Here is a 7,954-nt window from a genome sequence, read left to right on the forward strand (position 1 = left end):
GGACACGCTCACCATGGCTCCTGGTGACCCCGCTACAGCAACACACACAGACCTGACAGCTGAAACTCTCCCCAGGGTGGAGGCAGGAAAGGGGGAACCCGGGGCGTTCAAGAAAAGGGCGAGAACGGAATGGTCCAGTCCGCACGCCGGGGACTGCGCAGGGTGCCCCGCCCCCTCTGGACACCGGCCCCGCCCCTGATGAGCAACAGAACAGGCAGATGACAGTTTTATTACGAGCCAGCAGAATCTCCTTAACAGACGATTTCCTAACGCAATCATCTTCCCTGGGAGTGGGAGCCAGACCCCAGCAGCCGGCTGCTCCCCAGGGGCCCGGGGTGGAAGGAGGCAGCCCTCGCCGCAGGCCAGCTGTCCCCGTGGGGGGTCCCGCCGGGGCTCCCCGGGGGCTGGGCAGTCTCAGCGTGCGTCCAGAGGAGAGGCAGCACTGGACAAGGTGGCTGCCTCAGCCCACGCAGGGCCGCGGGAGCCCGGGGCTCGCCCGGGTTTCTACAGCTTGCGCTCACGTCTCTGTGCTGGGTGGCGAGTTCTCCAGCGACGCCTGTTTTCTGGAGCAGGGCTTGCCCTGAGCCAAGCACCCTGTGGGTGTTCTGGCCTCTCCCTGGGACTCTCTCTCTTCTCATCGGTGGCAAGGACTCCTGTCTCCACGTCCCCCAGCGGACTAGGTTCCGCCCCCCCCCCATATGGGTGCTGGTTCGTGTCCCAGCTGCTCCATTTCCAATCCAGCTCCCTGCTGATGGCCTCAGAAAAGCAGTGGAGGATGGCCCACGTGCTTGGGCCCTGACATCCCCGTGGAAGACCCAGAGGAAGCCCCTGGCCCTGGCTTCAGTCTGGCCTACCTCTTGTCATTGCGGTCATTTGGAGAGTGAATCAGTGGATGGAAAGATCTCTCTCTCTCTCTCTCTCTCTCTCTCACTCTTTCAAATAAAATAAATAAGCCTTAAAAAAGAAAAATCCATGCATAGATTTAATTTTTGCACCAAAATAAACTTTATTTTATTTTTGAGGATTTATTTATTTTGAAAATCAGAGACAGAGAGAGACAGAGAGAGAGAGAGAATCTTCCACCCACTGGTTCACTCCCCAAATGGCTGCCATGACAGTAACTGGGCTGACCAAAACCAGCAGGCAGGCACTTCAGCCAGGTCTCTCAGGTGGGTACAGGAGCCTAAGCACTTGGCCATCTTCGACTGCTTTCCCGGGCCATAGCAGGGAGCTGGATCTGAAGAAGAGCAGCCAGGACATGAAACGGCACCCACGTAGGATGCATCTTTAAATTTCATGGACTTTTTCAAGTTCTCTTACAATGCCAGCAGCCTGACTGTCCATCCGCATCCTCTCTGGCAACTGCAGCCATACCTACCTTTCTGCGTCCCAACTTTAGCCCTGACCTGTCCCTGCCCCCATCACCGCCTTAGTCCACCCCACATCTCAGGCGGTCTCAGACGACAGTGTGCCCTTGCCCACCCCACAGCTGCTCCGTCCCCATCCTGTCCCAGTACCGCCCCTCCCACCACACCTCTAGGAGTCCTCATCCTCCACCTGGCCACGCCCTGCCCACGCCCCGCCCATGCCCCACTTTCCATCCCTGAACCCACTCACACTGCCAGGCCACCAGCCACTGAGCAGCCAGGGCCCTCGAGATCATGGGTCCTGTTTGTAAAACACACGCTGCTCCTGGCCAGGGTCTCAGCGCCTCCCTCCACAGGGAGCGCCCTTCCAGCCACATCTGCCATCCGGGAACCAACGCATGCGCCAACGAAGCAATCAAGACACTAGGTGTGGAAGGGCTAGTGGACGTGCGCGGGAAATGGTCAGAATCTGGGCCAGCACGGGTCACTCGGGCGGGCCCTGAGCCCCGTGTGCTGTCAGCCCAAGCAGCGGCGTCCGGGGCCTCCCCCCACCGCACGCACAGCGGCCTCAGGCACAGGCGCAGCCAAGCCGCCGGCTCCCAGCAGGCCCATCCTCCTCCAGCTCAGGAAATGACTTACAGAGGAGCAGAGCCAGCTGGCAGCTGCTGCCAGAGCACGTGCCCAGGTGGGGCCACCTGCAGGCGGCTGCTCTCTGCGCCGGGCCCAGCTGCAGGAGGCCTCATTCCACGTTGAGGAGCAGAGCGTGGAGCAGGGAAAACCCTACTGAGGATGACGAATCTGGAGGAGCCTGCACCGAGCCAGCTTGGCCTTTCAGGATCAAAAGGTGATGAGACACCCGTAACAAAGTTGCCACCTTCACAGGGGCATTGCATGGACAGCACTGTGTAGCCATCGCTCCCACCCATGCAGAGAACACCTCTCTCTCGCTAAGATTTACTTCTTTATTTCAAAGTCAGAGTTCCATAGAGAGAGAAGGAGAGGCAGAGAGAGAGGTCTTCCATCCGATGGTCACTCTCCAATTGGCCACAATGGCCAGAGCTGCGCCAATCCGAAGCCAGGAGCCAGGAGCTTCTTCGGGGTCTCCCACGCAGGTGCAGGGGCCCAAGCAGTTGGGCCATCTTCTACTGCTTTCCCAGGCCATAGCAGAGAGCTGAATCGGAAGAGGAGCAGCCGGGACTCGAACCGGGGCCAATATGGGATGCCGGCACTGCAGGTGGTGGCTTAACATGCAACGCCACAGCGTCTCTCTTTTTAGACTGAACCAATAACGTCCGGCTCCTCCCCCAGCCATGGAAACTGCCACTCCCCACCCCTGCCTGCGAATCTGCTTACTCCTGGGGCCTCGTGTCACTGCAGTCACACGGTGCTTGTTCTTCTGAGACTGGCTTCTTCCACTCGGCACCACGTCCCCAGGCTTCATCCAGGCTGCATGGAGCAGTGTCAGAACTGCCCTCAGTGACAGTCCCCTGCGCAGATGTAGAACCACGTCCACTTCACCCCTTCTTCCGCTTCCAGACACTTGGGATGCGGCTGCTATGGACCTGGTTCTGCAGGCTTATCTTAAAAGACCCTGCTTGGGACTAGCGCTGTGGCAAAGCAGGTAAAGCCGCTGCCTGCGGTGCCGGCATCCCATATGGACACCGGTTCAAGACCCAGGTGCTCCACTTCCAATCCAGATCTCTGCTATGGCCTGAGAAAGCAGTAGAAGATGGCCCAAGTCCTTGGGCTCCTGTACCTGTGTGGGAGACTCATAAGAAGCTCTTGGTTCCTGGCTTTGGATCAGCTAAGCTCAACTCCAGCCATTGTGGCCATCTGGGGAGTGAACCAGTGGATTGAAGGCCTCTCTCTCTCTCTCTCTCTGCCTCTCTGTAACTCTGCCTTTCAAATACATAAGTAAATAATTAAAAAAAGATATTTATTAATGTATCTGAAATGACAGAACAGGAGACAGAAAGAAAGTTCTATTCGGCTGGCTCACTCTCCAAATAATGGCAACAGGCAGGGTTGGGCCAGCCTGAAGGCAGGAGCCGGGAACTCCATCTGGGTTTCCCACAAGACGGGCAGGGGCCCGAGTGCTTGAGCCATCACCTGCTGCCTCCCAGGTGCATTAGCAGAGAGCTGGATGGGAAACGGAGCTGCCAGGACTCCAGCCAGCTCTCTGATATGGGATGCCGGCATCACAAGCAGAGGCGTAGCCCCCTGCACTGTTTGCACTTAACACCTGCTCTCTCGGTCCATTTTGGAGCCAGGTTTGTGTGCTGCCAAGCTGTGGAAGTTCTTCATGGACCCTTTATATTAACCCTTAGCAGATATATGATTTGCAAATATTTTATCTCACCCATGGCTTCGATTGCAGCCTCTGGGTCATGTCCCTTGGGTTCACAAGCATTTGGAGCTGTGATGTAGTTGGACTCACACTTGTCCTTTTGAGCTGTTGGTCTTAGACGGGGGTCCCAGTTTGTAATACACGCCCACAGCTAAACCTTCAGCCGAGATCAATGCCAGGCAGAACAGGAAGTTCTTGGCATCCTGCCCCTCCCCCACAGGGGCCCAGGCACCTGCTTGTCACTGGGAAGACCACCGCACCCAGTGCCTAGGGCGAGGGCACACAACACAGGCTGGTCCACTCGCGCCAACCGTGGTGTTGCGTCTGAGGGTTCAAGGAGCCTGAGACAAGGAGGCCTCTGCTCCCAACTGGCTCCAGCTCTGCTCTTGGCCCTGACCGAGCCAGCAAAGGCGCCGGCGGTGGTGGGGAGAGTGTGTGGTTGCAATTATTTTAAATCAAAAGGAAGCGATACCTCGGATCCTAAGGAACATCTAGTAATAAAGTAGCCTGTGTTACATTTGTGTTTACATCCATGCATGGCTTTGCTTCTTAACCTGGGCAGGGGCCTGGGGCAGAGGCCAGAGCTCCTGGGAGGGAGGCGCTCAAGACAGCACACACAGCTTTAGGGGAGGCAGGGACAGTCCACAGTCCAAGGTGCACTGAGAAGGCAGAGGCCAGGCTCAGGCAACGCTCGCTCTCTTCCTGATGCAAGCCCTTTCCTCCCCCGCCCCCCGTTTATTTACTTATTTGAAAGGTAGCATTAGAGGGGGAGAGATGGCTGCAACAGCCGGGACTGGGCCAGGCCAACGCCAGGAGCCAGGAGCTTCTTCTGGGTCTCCCACATGAGTGCAGGGGCCCGAAGACTTGGGCCATCTTCTGCTGCTTTCCCAGGCACATTAGCAGGGAGCTCGATCAGAAGTGGAGCAGCCAGAACTCGAACTGGCGCCCATATGGGATGCCGGCGCTGCAGGTGGTGTCTCTATTTGCTATGCAACAGCACCAGTCCCAGCCCTTCCATTTCGATGTCTCCCTACAATGGGCCAAGGTGCCCACACCAGCAGCCACCAGGCACCGCCCCCATCACCATGTGGCAACCAACAGCGCCCAGCTCAGCCTCTTGCTCTGCCTCCCCCATTCCCTGTGTCTTTCCTGCATCTGTAGGGGCAGCTTCCATGGCCTCTGACCTTGGAGGTCTGCCTGTCACACACACACCTGTTCCCAGGTGTTCTTTGGGGTCCTCTGCAGGGCCTGCATACCTACTCACAAATGCCTGGCCCCCGACCGACCGCTGCGGCCTGCAAGCTCCCAACACCAGTGTTACCTCTGGGTCTCAGCACCTGCTCAACCCAGCCTTGCCGGAGGCTCCTGGAAACCTGGCCCTCCTGGCCTCTCCACCTGCTGCCCTGGGCAAAGCCGACCTTTGCCCCAAGCCCCAAGCTTGCTGGCCTTGGTTCTCCTGACTCTCAAAGAGCTTAGCTGATGAGAACAGAGTCCGTGGCAGGCAGATGCCCCACTCCCACCCCCATGTGCCCAGCACAGACCTGTACCGCCTCTGTCATCATTACAACCCTGGAGACAAAGCTGAGCCCAAAGAGCTCTGGGACCTGCCCACGCTGTTTCACAGAGTGTGAGCAGGGGAGGGGGGCACTCATGTGACCCCCTGCTGGCTGCCTCCTGGAGCGTGGGGCGTGTCCACACAGCTGGGGCTCCCCAGTGTGCCACTCAGCCTTGGCATGCAGCAATAGTACCCTAACAATGTGCTCCAAGGCCCTGAGCAGTGCCCACGGGAAGAACCAACACCTGTTCCCTTGCTGCCCAGGAGCCCAGGGAGAAGTGACAGCGGAGGGGTACTGAGCATATCCAAGCCACGCTGCAAAGACAGGCCCACACATGCCACGCCCAGTCCTGGACTGCTCCGTGATATTAAGGCTGCAGACATCTCCATGGCTTCCCGCGGGGGCAGGGAGCGTGGGCGCCAGCTCCGGAGTGTGCAATCTTCTGGTGGCACCTGACTGGTATAGGCAGTGTAGGGTGGGCCTGGTGGGCAGCTGGGGCTGTGGCCAGGGGGTGGGAGGGCCGCTGTGGGCACCATGGGCTGCCCGAGAGGGGGCAGTATGGGTCTGGGAGTCCTGTCAGTCCCTGGGCCTTGGGGCTGTGCCCACCTGTGCATGTGGCATGTGGGTGGGAAGTGTGTGTGTCTGAGAAGCAAGGGACACGTGTGCTGTGGATGGTGTCTATGCGTGGGGGCAGGTGCGGTGACAGGTGCTTCTCCACCTCACTGGCCCCATGCAGCACTGCTGGCTCCACCGTTAGCTGCTCCAGCACAGTTTACGAACTCCCCCTGAATTGCCCATTCTGCAAAAAAAAAGCCTAAGTGGGAGAGGAGAGCTGGGTGGGCAGCAGCTGCACAGGCAACCGTGCCTGGCCAGGACACGGGGAGAGCACTGGGCAGTGCGGCTGGGCCTAGAGAGCAGTGGGCAGCGAAGGCAGACAGAGTGGGGTCAGCCCAGGGCTGGAGGTGGCAAGAACCAGCTGAAGACAGGAGGTCCTGCTCTGTGGTCATGAACTTGGAGGAACTGGCAGAAGAGGCGAGGTGGGCCGGCTCGCTCCAAGGCAATGGAGAGCAGTGTGTGTCTGCAGGGCAGGTGGGGGCGAGGGACGCATCCACGTTCTGTGTCTCAGTCTTCCCTATGCCCATCACCCCCATGTCATCTGTGTCCGGCCTTCATGTGAAGTTCTCAGAGCAGAGTAGAAGCTAGTGAGTAAAGCACACTGAAGATGTCTACACCACTGCCATCCCTACCACCATCCTTGCAACCACTCCCTTCCCAAAACCCCCACCATCACCTCATATCACCATCACCTCCATCATCTCCACCATCACCTCATATCACCATCGCCTCCATCATCTCATCACCCATCACCTCCATCATCTCCATCACCTCCATCATCTCCATCATCACATCACCCCGACATCTTCACCATCACCTCTACATCACTTCCATCATCACTTCCATCATTATTGTCATCTCCACTATCACCTCCATCTCCACCACCACCTCCATCATTATCATCCTCTCCACTATCATCTCCATCTCCACCATCACCTCCATCTCCACCACCACCTCTATCATTATCGTCATCTCCACTATCACCTCCATCTCCACCATCACCACCATCATCATCACCTCCATCACTTTCACCATTACCAACAAAACCATCACTCACCTCCACCATCAGCATTCCCATCACCTCCAACAACAACCACTACAGTCATCCCTACAGCCTCCACCATCACTTCCACTGCTACCTCTATCACCACTATCACCACCACCACTCCCACTATCACAACCATGCCCACCACCACCATGCAAACACCACCATCTCCACCAGAACCATCTCCAATCACCTCCATCACCACCACCAAAACCATCTCCCATCACCTCCACCACCATCACCTCCATCACAACTATCTCCCATCACCTCCACCACCATCACCTCCACCAGAACCATCTCCCATCACCTCCACCACCATCACCAGAACCATCTCCCATCACCTCCACCACCATCACCAGAACCATCTCCCATCACCTCCACCACCATCACCTCCACCAGAACCATCTCACATCACCATCACCTCCACCAAAACCATCTCCCATCACCTCCACCACCACCACCAGAACCATCTCCCATCACCTCCACCAAAACCATCTCCCATCACCTCCACCACTATCACCTCCACCAGAACCATCTCACATCACCATCACCTCCACCAAAACCATCTCCCATCACCTCCACCACCATCACCTCCACCACAACTATCTCCCATCACCTCCACCACTATCACTTCCACCAGAGCCATCTCCTATCACCTCCACCACCACCACCAGAACCATCTCCCATCACCTCCATCACCACCACAACTATCTCCCATCACCTCTACCAAAACCATCTCCTATCACCTCCACCTCCATCAGCATCACAACACTCTGAACCCCTTGCTAGCCAGCCTGAGGTTTCCATGGAAAAGTGGCTTTGCCAGCTTTGCCAGCTTTGACTTGTATTAGCTCTGGAAGGAAAGCTGGACCCAGAGCCACGCAGGGCCAGCACCGGGCCAGCCTGCCACACAGTGGCTGTGAAGGAAGGGGCCCAGGGCAGGCTGGCAGCCCCACCTGGGCGCAGGTGGCCTCAACTCAGGGCTTCTGGCCCCAGCTGTATTCACGAGACAAGGTCACCTTCA

Source organism: Lepus europaeus, chromosome 17, assembly GCF_033115175.1.
Source record: "Lepus europaeus isolate LE1 chromosome 17, mLepTim1.pri, whole genome shotgun sequence".
In the NCBI taxonomy this organism is placed as follows: domain Eukaryota; kingdom Metazoa; phylum Chordata; class Mammalia; order Lagomorpha; family Leporidae; genus Lepus; species Lepus europaeus.